Here is a 16,155-nt window from a genome sequence, read left to right as displayed (position 1 = left end):
GGCCTAGGATACACCTCGCCGGAGCAGTGCCGACGAAAGCTCTCCCACTAACATTCTTCCAAACGGCGCGTGGTGTCGGAGCCATAGAATCTCTCCAAAGCCCTAGCCAATACTTCTCAAAAACCCTAGCCACCGCCCTCTCTCAAGTTGGGGAAAAGATGGAGAAAAGAATGCTAAAATCGGCACTGAAATCGGCTTTTAAAGGGCCAAAATTGGGAATCCACACGCCCATGTGGGCGCCCCTCTAGATTTTTCACACGGGCGTGTGGAATTTCCACACGCCCGTGTGGATTCTCTGTTTTCCTGTTTTCTCGGCCGGCTATAAACAAAGGTCACTGCCAGTATTTTTTTGCTATAGTGTTTTCTACAATACCCTGCTATAGTACCTGACTAAAATGCTCCTGAATCCATACTTTAATCTTGGTAATGCAAACGGGCGCACACTTACGTCGTGGATCACCTTGCTACTTTAATAACGGACATGTTGGTGGAGATCTTGTTCTATATGCACAAGTCAGAATGCTTGAATGTCACTACCCTTGTGCCCCTCCAAATAGTTGTGCTAACTCGAGTACGAGGAGGTTGACACACATTCCTACATCTGGAACCCGACCTATGTCTTCACGTTTGAACCTTAACAAAATTTCCTCCAAATTAGTGCATTACGACCCACATTGGCTTCTTTCTCTCATAATCGGCCACACAACCCTACCTCCATGAAACTAACATAAATACACCCATATTAGCATTAAAACCCGAGAAAAGTAATGCTCAACACAAGGAAAGAATGCTTCATATTCTTATCGCACAAGCACTTATCAAACTCCCCCACACTTAAGCTTTTCCTTATCCTCAAGCAAACATTAAAACATTATGTGCACGGCCACGCCTCAAAAATAAAAAAAAATACAGTGTTAAATCACTTTTAACTTCATTCTAAACATGCATACTCATTTTAATTATAGAAATGAAGCATTATTCACCAGTTTCATCGATTAAAATCAAGAATTTGCGAAGAGAACAAAAGATAGTCTTAACGACAAGTTGAAGTTGAAAACCTTGAAGAGAGCGGAAAACCACGTAAAACTCCTTCCAAATATGGCAGTGCAAAGTTGGGAAGAAGTGTGAAGGTGCACTCAGGCGAAGAGGGAGTGTGGGAATGAGAAGAAATGATGATCAATTAAAAGGACTCACGCCTCTTGGCATTCTGTACATCCGCACAGGCATGCGAAAATTACCCACGCCCATGCGTCTCCACAAGAAAGCCTCACAGGGCAGATGCACGCCCCTGTGCGATCTCAGGAAAACACTAACTGCCTCTGAATGCTCTCGCACGGCCATACAGAAAATACCTATGCCCGTGTACCCGACCCAAAGGGGCTACCGCACGCCCCTGTGGCTTCTCTGTCCACCCAAGAAGAATGACTAAGTGTTCCGCATGCCTGTACGGAAATTCCGCACGGGCCTGGACATTCACAGACCCAACTCACGGGCGCAAGCGCATGCCCCTGTGTCTTCTCAGGATGGAGAGAACTCCTCTATAGAGATTCGCACGGGAATGCAGAAATTACCCACGCCCGTGCGATTTTCATAAGGTCGCCCAAAAGGTCGAGTCCATGCCCCTGTGTGCTCTCTAGATAATCTGCCAATCTCTGTAGAAATTCACACACCCGTCTGGAAATTACCCATGGGCGTGCGAGAATCGCATGGTCGTTGATAAGTGCTTGAGTAGACATATTTTTATATATGTTTTACATGCATTGAGCATCGTTTTTACCATGGTTTATGTCTCATATTTCGTATTTGGTGTTCTTTTATGCATATAGGTTGTGAATGCCTTGAAGAGTAAAAAGGAAGCAAAGATAGGCTATAAAGACACAATGTTGGGAGTTCTTGTTCAATTCAAGGACCAAGACATGAGAGGAGTTCATAAACATGGAGATGTGTGCCAACTTCCAAGAAGATTCAAGTCAATTCACTAGTTGGAAGGGCACAAAGGCAGTCACATCTTCATGTTCCTTCTCTTTGTGAAGATTGCAAGACCTCTCAAAGATATGTCGACGAAGAAAAGTTTTATAGCCTACCACATGGACGTGTGCCCAGACATGTGGCCTTAAGAGAAGAGTGTTCGGATCGCATTTTTTGTGAAAAGTACTGTAGCAATTTTTTGTGGAAATTCTTGCAGCCCACGCGGGCGCGTGGAAAATCCACACGGGCGTGTGAGGGCATGTGACAAACGCGATCTAAGGCCTATAAATAGCCGTTTTGCACTATTCTTTCTCATCTTTTGTGCGGCTCTTGAGGGGTGAGACGGCTAGGGTTTGGAGAGGAGGTCTTTGCGGCTTTGGAGGCGCTTCGTCACCAACTTTGATCGATTCCTCCTCCGTCATAGCGTCAAGGAAGCCACCGGTGAACCTAGCTTCGGAATGGGTCCTTCAAGACGTCGAAGCTCTCCATCAAGGCCATCAGTTCATATATAAGGGGGTTTATTTCTATTGTTTTAATGTACTTTCATTCATTGATGGTGTGTTTTGTATGTTGCTCCATGGAGAGCTAAAACTCTAGACGGTATTTGGGCTTGTGAACCCTAGGATTCTCATCTTTTGTGGATTTGCTTAGTGTTTCTATTTAATCTGAGTTTGATTAAGTTTTAATCTTGTATTCTCATTGCTTGATTGTTTAATTAATCCTTGTGGTTGATTGGATTTGCATGATTTGTTACTTTGATGTGAGAGAGGTCTCCATTAGAGTTAGAACTTCACGGTTAGAGAGGGTTGAGAGGGTGAGTCATGTGATAGTGGAGTGTCCCCTCTCCATTTTGATTGAGTGTATTCTATCTCCGTTCCCTATGCTCTATGCAACCATATTTGGTGTGAGGCGTGAGATTGAGAGATTTCTCCGCCGGGACCTTGTAGGGGGTTAGGATCCTTCGCCGGGAATTAGGGTTGGATCAATCTTTAGGAATCGGATACACCTCTTGGAATCCCTAGAGTGCTTTGCAGTCATATGTGGTGTGAGGTGTTGAGATTGAGCGATTTCTCCACCGGGACCTCGTAGGGGACTAGTATCGGTGATCGGGAGGCCGGATCCGATTATATTTAGATTTTCATGACTTAACTTACTCATCATAGAAACACTTTGCTTATTCGGTACCTAATACCTGAATCCTAGGGGGAGCATTGCCCGAATACCCCACTTTTACTGATTGAGATCTCCATCCATTTTACCCTTGCATATTTGTCTCCGGTATTCATTTCTTCGCACATTAGATCACCACACCTTTCCATTTATCATTAGGTTAGAAAGCAGAGAAGAAGTTAGTACTAGTAGCCATGTTCCCTGTGGATTCGACTACCCATTCACCGGGGTAATTATTACTTCGACACCTGTGCACTTGCGGTTTACACGCATATTTCGGACGTGTCAGTCGTTCACAGGGGCAAGTCCACGACCCCTGTGCCTTCTCTGGATGAGCTTGCAATGCAAATTCACGGGCATGCGGAAATTCTACACTCTCGTGCGTTTTCTCTAGATGCCTTAGAAAATTCTGCAGGCTCTACATAAAATTTTTGAACATGTTTACACACTCAGAGCCTGCCCTAATATGCAAATTTTACCAGTGAAAAACATGATAAATAGCTCAAACGACCAAAACTTTATCAAATCTACATGAAAACACATGATGACAATTCAAACCCCACAATAAAATCACAGCACAAGTATATAAAATTCAAGACACCAACACTCAAAAATTTATTCATGCTCACACTAAACTACTAAACTACGAAAACAGTAAACACTTGGGTTGCCTCCCAAGAAGACTTGTTTAACGTTACTTAGCTTGACATACCTTGTCTTACCTCACAGGGGGCTCATAGATGAAGGTTGCTCTCTTACCCATTACTTGGAAACATGATGAGAAAAGTCTCTTGAAGGTGGAGGGGGAATTATTAGGCTTGGGACCACCTAGAAATGATTCATCCAATTTGTTTTGTTCACGCACATCTCCAACAACCTTGGAGCATTTCCGGTGGCCTCTCCTAGCCCTCTTCATCTTCCGGAGCACCTTCTTCAGGATCCCCGGGGTAGATGGTACTTTTTCCGTTGAACCAAGCATCATGATTCCTTTATTGTCCACCTCTTGGTCGAACAGACCCTCATACGGGTATGGATTGAACATTTCCTGCATGTATTCATCAACAATTTCATCAATAGTGTCTAGAAAATACAAAGTATCATCGAAATTAAGAGAATGCCGCATATCTTCAGCAAGGCGGTATGTGAGCTTGTCATCTCCAACTCTCAAAGTTAGCTCTCCATCGTCCATGTCAATCAATGCCTTCGAAGTCCGTAAGAATGGCCTCCCAAGTATCAAGGATACATCCGCATCCTCATTGACATCTAGCACCACAAAGTCTACGGGAAATATATACTTGTCCACCTTGACAAGCACATCTTCGATGATACCCCTCGGATGTCTCACTGTTCGGTCCGCAAATTGCAAAGTCATCCGAGTGGGTCTAGGCTCACCCAAGCCAAACTTTTGAAAGAAGGTGTATGGCATGATGTTGATACTGGCCACTGACTCCACCAATGCCATTTTTTCTTGCTAATATTACACTCAATGATGAAGCTTCCCGGGTCTTTCTTTTTGTTTGACATGTTTTTTTACAAAACCGCCGAGCAAGATGCATCTAAAATCACTAAAGCACTCTCCACTAACCTCCTCTTGTTTGTCAACAAAAGGAATATTGATGTGGAGTTATTTGAACGAACTCAGGAACTTCTTGTACTATTCATCCCCTTGGTCATTCTTCAATCTAGAGGGATAAGGTATTCTTTGCTTCAAAAATGCAAGTGCCACCTCCTTCTCTTTGCTTGTTCCCTTCTCAATCTCTATAACCTCAGGTGCGTGTTCATTAGGCTTCTCACTCGGAAGGTTACCCTCAACCTCATGACCACTTCTCAAAGTGGTCACCTTCACATGCTCTCTAGGGTTGGTCTCGGTGTTACTCGGCAAGCTTCCTTGTGGCCTTTCCGAAAAGGACTTCGCAATCTGCCCTACTTGATTTTCAAGATTATCCAAAGAGGCTGTGTGGTTGCGAAGTGTAGCTTCAACTGATTGGAACTTTGTATGAGATGATTGCACAAACCTAGTTAAGGCCTTCCCGAAATCGTTCATCCGGGTCTCCAAACCTAAAACTCCGTTTTCCATGTTTAGGGTTTGATGTTGTTGTTGGAGACCCGGTGGCCCCATGGCCTTTTATTGACCTTGGTTGCTCCACGAGAAATTGGGATGACTCTTCCAACCCGGATTGTAGGTGTGGCTGTATGGGTTTCCTTGATTCCTTATAGCATTACCTCTAAAATCGACATTCTCACCCGAAGATGCATCACCAATAGAGATCGGGCATTCGGAGGGAGCATGTCCTCCACCACACCCGGTGCAAGTAGTCACGGCAGTCACTCTATTTGAAGTTAGGAGATCTAACTTCTTACTCAATGATTCCACTTGAACCGCCAATGAAGTTACTGCATCTATCTCATGGAGGCTGGCCACATTTTTCTTCTCCCTGGCGTTCCATTGGTAGCTGTTTAACCCCATTTCTTTAATTATTTGACAGGCCTCATCTGGGGTCTTGCTATATAAGGTACCTCCTGCTGCCACATCCAAGAGTTGCCTTGTACTCGGATTTAGACCGTTGTAAAAGGTCTAAACAATCATCCACTCCAGGAATCCGTGTTGCGGGCACTTTCTCAGGAGCTCATTGAACCTTTCCCACATCTCAATTAGAGACTCAAATTCTAATTGTACAAAGGATGAGATCTCATTCCTAAGCTTTGTAGATTTTTCGGGAGGGAAATAACGGGCAAGAAAAGCTTCTACCATCTCCTCCCATGTTTTAATTGATGCTCTTGGTAATGAGTGTAGCCACTGCTTTGCTCTCAATTTCAAGGAAAATGGGAAGGCTCTCAACTTGATGGCATCATCCGTTACCCCATTTATCATAAGCATGTCGTACACCACAAGAAAGTTCTCTATATGACTGTTCTGATCCTCATTGGCCAAACAATTAAACTGTGCGGATTGCTGAAACATGTGGATGAATGCCGGCTTCAGCTAGAAGTTCTGAGATATATTCGGGGAATGCACAATACTCAATTGTGTCTCCAATACAGAAGGTCTGGCATAATCGGATAATGTCCGCTACTGCTCATTCTGTTCTGCCATGTTTTCAGATTCTTCTACTTCTAATTCAGCTAGATTAGACTATTCTTGCACAGGTTCTTTACTTTTTCTTCTAAGTGTACGTTCGAGCTCAGGATCTCCTTCAATCAATATCGAAGTGTTCCCTAGGGTCATAACCTAGAGCCGCACCAAAAGAAAGAAAACAAAATCAGAATGATGATAATAAAGAAGATATGAAATAGAATGAATGAATATCTAAGAAAACAAAGTGCAAAGTATCTCTAAATGCCTACTCCCCGGCAACGGCGCCAAAAACTTGACACGTCCATATATGCATGTAAACCGCAAGTGCACGGGTGTCGAAGTAATAATCCTAGATGAGTGGGTATCGTATCCACAGAGAGTACAGAATAAAGACACTTAAGTTGTTTCCTAACAAATGTAGAAGATGAATAGTCATAAGTGTGACAAAATATGAAATAACGAAAATAAAAGCAACAAGATAGAGAGCACAGGTAAAGGAGAAGGTAAGGCAATCGATAAAGGTGGGGTACCCAGACATTGATTCGCCTAGGACAATCATTTCAAGTGAAAGAACCCTCTATTATACTTCGTAATTGATGCAATAATGAGTTATGGAAATCCTTAATTACATGATCCCAAATCTAAGGTCAAACATGCCTAACTCTATACATGTCTCGGAGGAGAGATTGAATAACCTCTCAACCTTGCACACGCATAGAATTGCAATGAGCTTTAGGGATTCCGAGTGATAAACCCTATTCCTATTTATAGATCTAACCCTTTGGTCCAGGTGGAAGATCCCTAGCCACAATTAAGCCCTAGGTGCTAAAATCACTTCAACGCTTCACTCCGTTGCATTTGCAACTAAGCCCCAATGGAAGGTCATCCGTTAGCCCATTCACTCTACTATGGCCGCAAAGAACTCTTGGAATGTGGAGGTAGGATAGATCACACCGGAGGGGAAAGGGGACGCTCCGCTACCTCTCGACTTACCCTCTCAACCCTCACCAATCTAGTTTTATCTAACTCTCATGGTGTGTCACTCACTCTATAGAGTTACCAACAAGAACTCTTAACCCTAGTGTCACTCTACGGGAGTATTCATACAATCAAGTCTCCAAGATTGGAACTCACAATAAACATCAATTAATTGAAAGCATAATAAAGAGATTCAATGAAACGAATACATCCTAGGGTTCACAAATACCCAAGTACCTACTTGGGGTTTAGCTCTCCATGGAGCTAGATATAATCAATGAAATCGAATGTAAAAACAAAGCATTCATAGAAAACCCCCTCGTTAGTCATGGCGATGGTCTTATGGAGAGTCCTCTACTCGTCGTAAGGGTCCCTTTGTTCGGCCTATGATACACCTCACCGGATCGGTGCTGACGAAAGCTCTCCCACTAACCTTCTTCCAAATGGTGTGTGATGTCAGAGCCATAGAGCCTCTCCAAAGCCCTAGCCAATACCTCTCAAAACCCTAGCCGCCACCATCTCTCAAGTTGGGGAAAAGATGGAGAAAAGAATGCTGAAATCGAGGCTGAAATAAGCTTTTAAAGGGCTGGAATCGGGAATCCACATGCCCATGTGGGCGCCCCTGTGGATTTTTCACATGGGTGTGTGGGATTTCCACATGCCCGTGTGGATTCTCTATTTTCTTGTTTTCTCGGTCGGCTGTAAACAGTGCTGCTACGGTATTTTTTGCTACAGTGTTTTCTACAATACCCTTCTACAGCACAGGCCTAAAATACACCCGAATCCATACTTTCATCGAGGTAATGCTAAGAGGCATGCATTTACATCGTAGATCGCCTTGCTTCTTTAATAACAGACATGTTGGTAGAGATCTTGTTCTATATGCACAAGTCAAAATGCTTGAATGTGACTGTCGTTGTGCCCCTCCAAATAGTTTTGCTAACTAAAGTATGAGAAGGTTGGCACACGTTCCTGCATCTGGAACCCTATCTATGTCTTCGCGTTTGAACCTTAGCAAAATTTCCTCCAAAGTAATGCATTATGACTGACATTGGCTTCTTTCTCTCGTAATCAGCCTCACAACCCTACCTACATGAAAGTAACATAAATGCACCCATATTAGCGCTAAAACCTGAGAAAAGTAATGTTCAACACAAGGAAAGAACACTACGTATTCTTATTGCACAAGCACTTATCAACAAGTCAGAACACATGAGTGTGACTGCCTTTGTACCCCTCCAATTTACATATTCCATCAAGCATAATGGCGGTTAGCACACACTAATGTCTTCGAGCACAACTTGCGTCTTCTCGTGTATCCACATCAAGATTCCATCAACATATTGCATTCGCGATCTACTTTTGCTCCATTCTTCCCTATTTAGCTCCACAACCTTATATGCGCAAAAGAACATAAAAACATAAATATTAGGGATAAAACCTGATAAAAGTAATGCTCATCATTAGAAAAAAAATACTTTGTATTCTTAGTTTACAAGCACTTATCACTTGTGCATTTCAAGTGGTGATGCGAGGCCTCGATGTCACAAGTCTCGTTGAGCGCGCAATAGGTACACCAAGCTAGTGACATTAAACATGCACCTTCTTGGGAGGTTATTCAAGTTGTTGTGTTAGATTTTTGTTGCTCATTGACACATCCCTTATGTGTGTGTACCACAAGTGCATGGGTCATTGAAATAATAAAAAACCCCGGTGAGTGGGTAGTCGAATGCACAGGAAATAGTTGTTCAGAAACAAGAAGTATTGCTATTTAACTAGAGTGAAAACTAATTTGTGATTGTGATTCAAACGATTAATGGAAATGGAATAAATGAAAAAAAAAACAAGAGTAATAAAGAGAAGAAATAGATAGTAAAATGGGGTACTCGGACAATGATTACCCTAGAACTATTGTTTCAAGTGTAAAACTAATATTATGACTCATAATTGAAGGTTAATGAGTCATGGAAATCCAAAGACATACAGTCCCAAACCTGAGGTCAATCATGAGTAGCCCTCTACACTATGCCCCGGCAGAAAGGGATACTCTCAACACCTCACACTGTGTGGGACTGCTTAAGATTTTAGGGACTCAAAGTAATAAACCATATTCCCTAATTTAGATCTATCCCTTTGGTCCAAGCGAAAGATTCCTAATCATGATTAAGCCCCATCACTAAGGATAACTCAATGCTTCACTCTATCACTCATGCAATTAAGATCTAGTAGAGAAGGTCTCTTAGCACTTCACTCTACCATGATCAAAAAGAACATTTGGAACATGGAGGTGGGATAAATCACGTCGGAAGGGAAAGGGGGCATTCCACTTCCTTTCGACTCACCCACTCAACCCTCCTCAACCTTGCTAAGTCTAACCCTAATGAAGTGTCACTTATTCAAAAGGATTACTGACAAGATCCCCTTGCGTATATCCCGTAAGTGCACGGGTTTGTCGAAGTAATAATCCCGGGTGAGCGGGTATCAAATCCAATGGTGAGTCGTGGAAATAATAATCCCGGGAGTAAAGATACTTAATTCGATTCTTAGCTATATGGAGTATCAACAATGATAAGTGTGATAATGATTCAATTCTCAATAATTAAAAGCAACAAGTAAGAGAGCAAAAGTAAGGAGGAGGTAAGGCAATCGATAAAGTTGGGGCACTCGGATGATTCTTCACCTAGGATAATTGCTTCAAGTGCAAGAACTCTCTATTATGCTTCTTAATCAATGCAATGGTGAGTTATGGAAATCCTTACATACATAGTCCCAAATCTAAGGTCAACTATGCCTAACTATATTCATGTCCCGGAGGAGAGATTAAATAACCTCTCAACCTCGCACTCGAATAAAGTTGCAATGAGCTCTAGGGATTCCAAGTGATAAATCGCTTCCTAATTATAGACCTAACCCTTTGGTCGAGGTGGAAGGTCCCTAGCCACAATTAAGCCCTAGATACTAAGATCCCCTCAACGCTTCACTCCATTGCACGCGGAACTAGGCCCCAACAGAGGTTCATACCTTAGATCATTCACTCTATTATGGCCACAAAGAACTCAAGCAACGGAGGCAGAATCTATCACGTCGGAGGGGAAAAGGGACGCTCCTGTATCTCTCGACTCATCCTCTCAACCCTCTCCAACTTAGCTTTGTCTAACGCTCGTGGTGTGTCACTCACTCACAAGGTTACAAACAAGAACCCTCAACCCTAGTATCACTCTAGGGGAAATGTTCATATAATCAAGCATTCAAGGTTGGAACTCACAATAAACATCAATTTATTGAAAGCATAATAAAGAAGTTCAATGAAACGAATACATCCTAGTGTTCACAATCACCCAAGTACCCACTAGGGGTTTAGCACTCCATGGAGCTAAGTACAATCAAAGAAATCGAATGTAAAAGCAATGAATCCATAAAGAAACCCCCTTGATGGTCGTGTCGATGGTTGTGTCGATGGTCTTGTGGAGAGTCCTCTACTTGTCGCAAGGGATCCTTTGTCCGGCCTAGGATACACCTCGCAGGATCGATGCCGACGAAAGCTCTCCCAATAACCTTCTTCCAAACAACGCGCGATGTCGGAGCCATAGAACCTCTCCAAAACCCTAGCCAATACCCCTCAAAACCCTAGCCGAAGCCCTCTCGCAAGTTGGGGAAAAGATGGAGAAAATAATACCAAAATCGGGGCTGAATCGGCTTTAAATAGTGCTGGAATCGTGCAACTCCACAGGCGTGGACGCTACACGCGCCTGTGCGGAATTTCCACACGGGCGTGGATAATTTCCACATGCCCGTGTGGATTCTCTGTTTCTCTGATTTCTCGGCCGGCTGTGAACAGTGTTGCTACAGTATTCTTCTACAGCCTTCGACCTGAATAACTTCCCAATTCCATACTTTCATGGGGGTAACGCAAATGGGCACACGTTCACGTCATGAATCACTTGCTTCTTCAATGATATACATGTTGTTGGAGCTGTTGTTCTTATATGCATAAGTCGGAATGCTCAAGTGTGACTGCCTTTGTGCCCCTCCAAATGGATGTGCTCAATCGAATACGAGGACGTTGGCACACACTCTAGCATCTCACACCTGACCTATGCCTTCGCGTTTGAACCTTAGCAAGATCTCCTCCAAAATAGGTGCATTATGATCCACATTGGTCTATTTCCTTCATACTCGGCCTCACAACCCTACCTGCATAAAAGTAACATAAAAACACACATATTAATGTAAAAACCTGAGAAAAGTAATGCTCAACATAAGGAATGAACGCTTCGCATTCATATCGCACAAGCACTTATCAATTACCTAGAAAGATTCTCAACCCTAGTGTCACTCTAAGGGAAAATCAAATCAATAAACACACAAGATTGAAACTAAATTAAAATGTCAATTAAAGGAAACATAATAGAAGTTAATGAAACAAAATCATCCTAGGGTTTACAAGTCCAAGCACCCATTAGGGGTTTAGCTCTCCATGGAGCAATCCAAAGTCAAAGATGAAATAAAAAACAAGTGCAAGAAATCCATAGAGACAATCCCCTAGTTGTCCATGTTGATGGTCTTCGAGGGCCACCTCGTCTTCTCCCAAGACTCCTTCGTCAAGCCTAGGGCACACCCCGTCGAATCAAAGCTTTTGGAAGCTCCCCTAATAACTCTCCTCAGAAGGAAATCAATGTCGAATGCTATATGAATGATATCAAATTCCAGCAAAATCCTCTCAAAACCCTAGCCGCGCTCTCCCCAAAAGATAGGCAAAAGATAGCAAGGACAACCTCAAAAAATACTTGCGAAGTGGTATTTAATGGACTGAAATCGGGCATCCCCACGGCCCTGTGGAAATTCCACACCGGCGTGTGGATTTCCAGGCTTCTCATTTCCAGCGTGCTATGAATAGTAAGTACTACAACAATTTTGCTACAATGACTTGCCACAGTAAACTACTGAAGTACTGTACACTTCAATTTCTTTATTAAGGCCACATGATTGGGCACACATCCATGTGATATCATGCCACATCTTCACTTTTGAACACATTGATGAAGCTCTCGACAATGTTACACAAGTCGGAACATATGAGTGTGATTGCCTTTGTGCCCCTCCAATTTGTGTATTTACTTGAACATTTTGGAGGTTGGCACACACCCACATGTCTATGAGGACAACTTGTAACTTGATCCTTATTTCGCCTAAGAGTTTCCTCAATAATTATGTCCATAATCTATTTTTGCTTCCTTTCTTCCAAACTTTTCTCCACAACACTAAACGCACAAAAGAACATAAATGCACATGAATGAGCCATAAATCTGATAAAAGTAATGCTCAATGTAAGAAAAGTATACTTAGTAATACTTATACACAAGCACTTATCATTCGTGTTTTATTTTTGTTGTCATTTTCTTTTGTTTGATCTTCTTTGTCACCACCTTTTCTATGGTTATCTTGTTGTTGGACTCTCTCTCTCTCTCTCTCTGTGTTTTCATATATCTATTGGAGTTGGGTTTTTACTTATTTATCTCGTGTGTTTCGTTTGCTTGATTTTGAGATGGAGAACTTGATAAGTGCTTGAGTGAACATGTTTTTATGCATGTTTTACATACATTGAGCATCATATTTTATACGGTTTATGTCTCATTTCGTGTATTGGGTGTTCTTTTTATGCATATAGGTTGTGAAGACATTGGGATTTCAAAAGGGGAGCGAAGATAGGCTATTATGGCATAATATTGGGAGTTCTTGTACAAATCAAGTTGGAAGACACAAGAGGAGTTCGTGTATGAGGAGATGTGTGCCAACTTCCATAGTTTTTTTGCAAGCCAAGTTATTAATGGAAGGGCACAAAGGCAGCCATGTCTCCACATTCCTCCTCTTTGTAAAGATTTCAAGACCTTTCAAGGCGCATTGATGAAGGAAAAAGCCGGATAGCCTACCATATGATCGTGTGCCCGATCGTGTGGCCTTAAGAGGAGAATGTTTATTGTTGTGCGGCGAAATCATGTGGCAGAATTCATGCTGCACGCGCCATGGCGAAATTCCAGCGACCGGCGTGGAAATTCCTGCGCCCAGCGCGGCGTGGAAAATCCAGCGGGCGTGGGGGGCACGTGACGAGGCAGCGTTGTGAGGCTATAAATACACCTTTTGGCCGATTCTAAGGGGACTTTTTGCGGAGCTTTGAGCATAGACATTGAGAGAGGGCGGCTAGGGGTTTGAGGAGAAGGTCTTCGCCCGATTGATAGGGAGTTCTTCACCAACTTTGATAGATTCCTTCGACGTCATAGCATTTTGGGGAGCCATTGGCAACCTAGCTCGGAGAGGAATCCCTTCAAGACGTAGAACTACCAATCAAGGCCAATCCATGCAATTCGAGGGGTTTTCTCTATGGGTTTTATTGCTTTTCATTGTATTCATTATTGTTTTGTAACTAGGCCCATGGAGGGCTAAACCCTAGTAGGTATTTGGGCATGTGAACCCTAAGATTTATATTTTTTTGGATTGATTCTCTTAATGTTTCTAGTTAATCCGAGTTGTCTTGAGTTTTTAATCTTGTGATTTAATTGCTTGCTAGTGTTGTTAATCCTTGTGGTTGATTTACATTGCATGATTTAATACTTTAATGTGTGAGGTCTCCATTAGAGTTAGATTTCCAAGATTAAAGAGGGTTGAGAGGGTGAGCCTTGAGATGGAGGAATGTCCCCTTTCCTTTTCGATTGAGTGTTTCCTATCTCCGTATTCCATATTCTCTTTGCAACCATATTTGGTGTGAGGCGTGAGATTGCTCGATTTCTCCGCCCGGGACCTTGTAGGGGGTTAGGATCCTTCGCGGGGAATTAGGGGTTGGATCTACATTTAGGAATCGGTTTCACTCTTAGGTTTCCTTAGAGCATATTGCGGTCATATGGGGTGTGAAGTGTTGAGATTGGTCGATTTCTCCACGGGACCTTGTAGGGGACTAGTGCCTTTTGCTTGGAGACAAGGATTGGTTATCGTTGGATTACCTCGACTCATTAGACTCGATTGTAGAGCATTTAGTGAATCTAGAGCTTCAAGGAAGATCTTAGGGGGATCATTGCCCGAATACCTCATCCTTAGTGATTGAGACTCTTCTACTTTATTTCTTGCATACTCGTTTGCTTTGTTTTGCAATTAGTTCACTTCATCATATTAATTGATTCCGACTAGATAATTGAGAAGTGGTTATTACTAATACTTCCGTTCCACGTGGATTCGACTACCCACTCACGGGGTAATTAGTGCTTCGACACCCGTGCACTTGCGGTTTATACCGCATATTCGGACGTGTCAAGTTTTTGGCGCCGTTGCCGGGGAACGGGATATTAGGAACACTAGGACTTGATTACTTTAGTCATTCACATTTTTTTTATTTGTTTTTCTATTGCATAATTCTTTCTTTCGCCGTTCTCATTGTTTCTTTTTATTGATTTCAACTTCAGGTTATGACCCGAGGGAACCCTTCGACATTGGTTGAAGAGGACCACGAAATTGAGCGAAGATTCAGTAGAAGGGGCAAGGAACACTGTACAAGAACAGGGACTCTCCAGCTGAAATAGATATCGAAAGATCGAGAAAAATATGGCTGAACAAGAGGGGCAACAAAGGACATTATCAGATTTTTGCTAGGCCTACAATTCGTGGGACACAATCAAGCATTGTTAGGCCACGGTAGCTGCCCAAAATTTTTGAGTTAAAAGCCGGGTTTTATTCAGATGGTTCAACGATGCACTTGCAGTTCAATGGGTTAGCCGATGAAGACCCAAATAGTCATATTGAGAACTTCCTCGAAGTTTGTGATATGTTGAAGATCAATGGAGTCTCGGATGATGCAATCCGATTGAGAGCATTCCCTTTTTTTCATTGAAGGGAAGAGCCAAGCAATGGCTTCATTCACTACCACGAGCTTCTATCACAGCATGGGGACGAGATGGTTGAGGCTTTCCTCATAAGGTATTTTCCCCGGGGAAATCGGCAAAAGCTTCGCAATGAAATATCTTCGTTTGTTCGAGATAGAGCTTGAATCCTTATTTGAAACTTGGGAGGCGTTTCAAAGACCTTTTTCGGAAGTGTCCACAACACGGGTTCCCAGTGGATGGTTATTCAATCATTTTACAATGGGTTGAACTCGAGTACCAAGCAACTCCTTGATGCCTGCGCAGGGAGGGACAATGGGAAACAAAACCCCGAGCAAGCCCGACAACTAATTGAGGAAATGGGATTGAATAGCTACCAATGGAATGCAAGGGAAAAGGAAGAAGGTGGCGGGCTCCATGAAATTGATGCGGTTACATCCTTAGCAGCCCAAGTCGAGGCACTAAGCAAGAAGTTGGATACGTTGACTTCATCGAAGGTAGCCTCAATCACAAGTTGTGATGGTTGTGGGGGTGCACACATGCCATCAGATTGTCCTATCTCAATTACCACTTCAGCCCCAATTGAACAAGTTGATTTTGTGGGTAATTCGGGAAGAGTACAAGGGAACCCCTACAGCAATACTTACAACCAAGGGTGGAGAAGCCACCCAAATCTCTCTTGGGGAAATCAAGGGCAGCAAAAGGCCGCTGCCCCACCTGGATTTCAGCAAACACCTTCGATTCCGGAAAGAGTTTCAGAATTGGAAAGGGTTTTTGTCGAAGTTTATTCAATCAAGCTGACACAAGGTTCCAAAACATAGAGGCAACACTCCGTAATCACGCTTTGCTTCTTTACATAATTTGGAGAATCAAGTTGGGCAAATAGCAAAAATCATTAGCGGAGAGACCTATTGGAAGCTTGCCGAGTAACACTGAGACTAACCCAAGAGAGCAAGTGAAAGCGATCACCTTGAGAAGTGGTCGAGGGCTCCAAGAAAAGGAGTCTTTGCTTGAGAATAATTCTGAAATTCTTCAAGCCAAAACCCCCACTTTGGGAAGGCTACTGAAAAATCCACAAGAACGACCAAGGGATAGGGT

General features: G+C 42.9%; 2 non-coding genes across 2 annotated transcripts; one reads left to right on the top strand and one right to left on the bottom strand.

Annotated features, from left to right (window-relative positions):
* Positions 1 to 5,735: 5,735 nt before the first annotated feature.
* LOC120254782 lies at positions 5,736 to 5,842 on the top strand. The gene has a single exon (XR_005534743.1). It is a non-coding gene; the product is annotated as a small nucleolar RNA R71 (small nucleolar RNA).
* Positions 5,843 to 15,180: 9,338 nt separating this feature from the next.
* On the bottom strand, positions 15,181 to 15,288 carry LOC120254780. The gene has a single exon (XR_005534741.1). It is a non-coding gene; the product is annotated as a small nucleolar RNA R71 (small nucleolar RNA).
* Between the last annotated feature and the right edge of the window lie 867 nt (positions 15,289 to 16,155).

The sequence above is a fragment of the Dioscorea cayenensis genome, unplaced genomic scaffold, assembly GCF_009730915.1.
Source record: "Dioscorea cayenensis subsp. rotundata cultivar TDr96_F1 unplaced genomic scaffold, TDr96_F1_v2_PseudoChromosome.rev07_lg8_w22 25.fasta BLBR01000625.1, whole genome shotgun sequence".
NCBI lineage: Eukaryota > Viridiplantae > Streptophyta > Magnoliopsida > Dioscoreales > Dioscoreaceae > Dioscorea > Dioscorea cayenensis.
The sequence above is the reverse complement of the archived record's forward strand: the minus strand, read 5'-3'. Positions and strand labels throughout refer to the sequence as shown.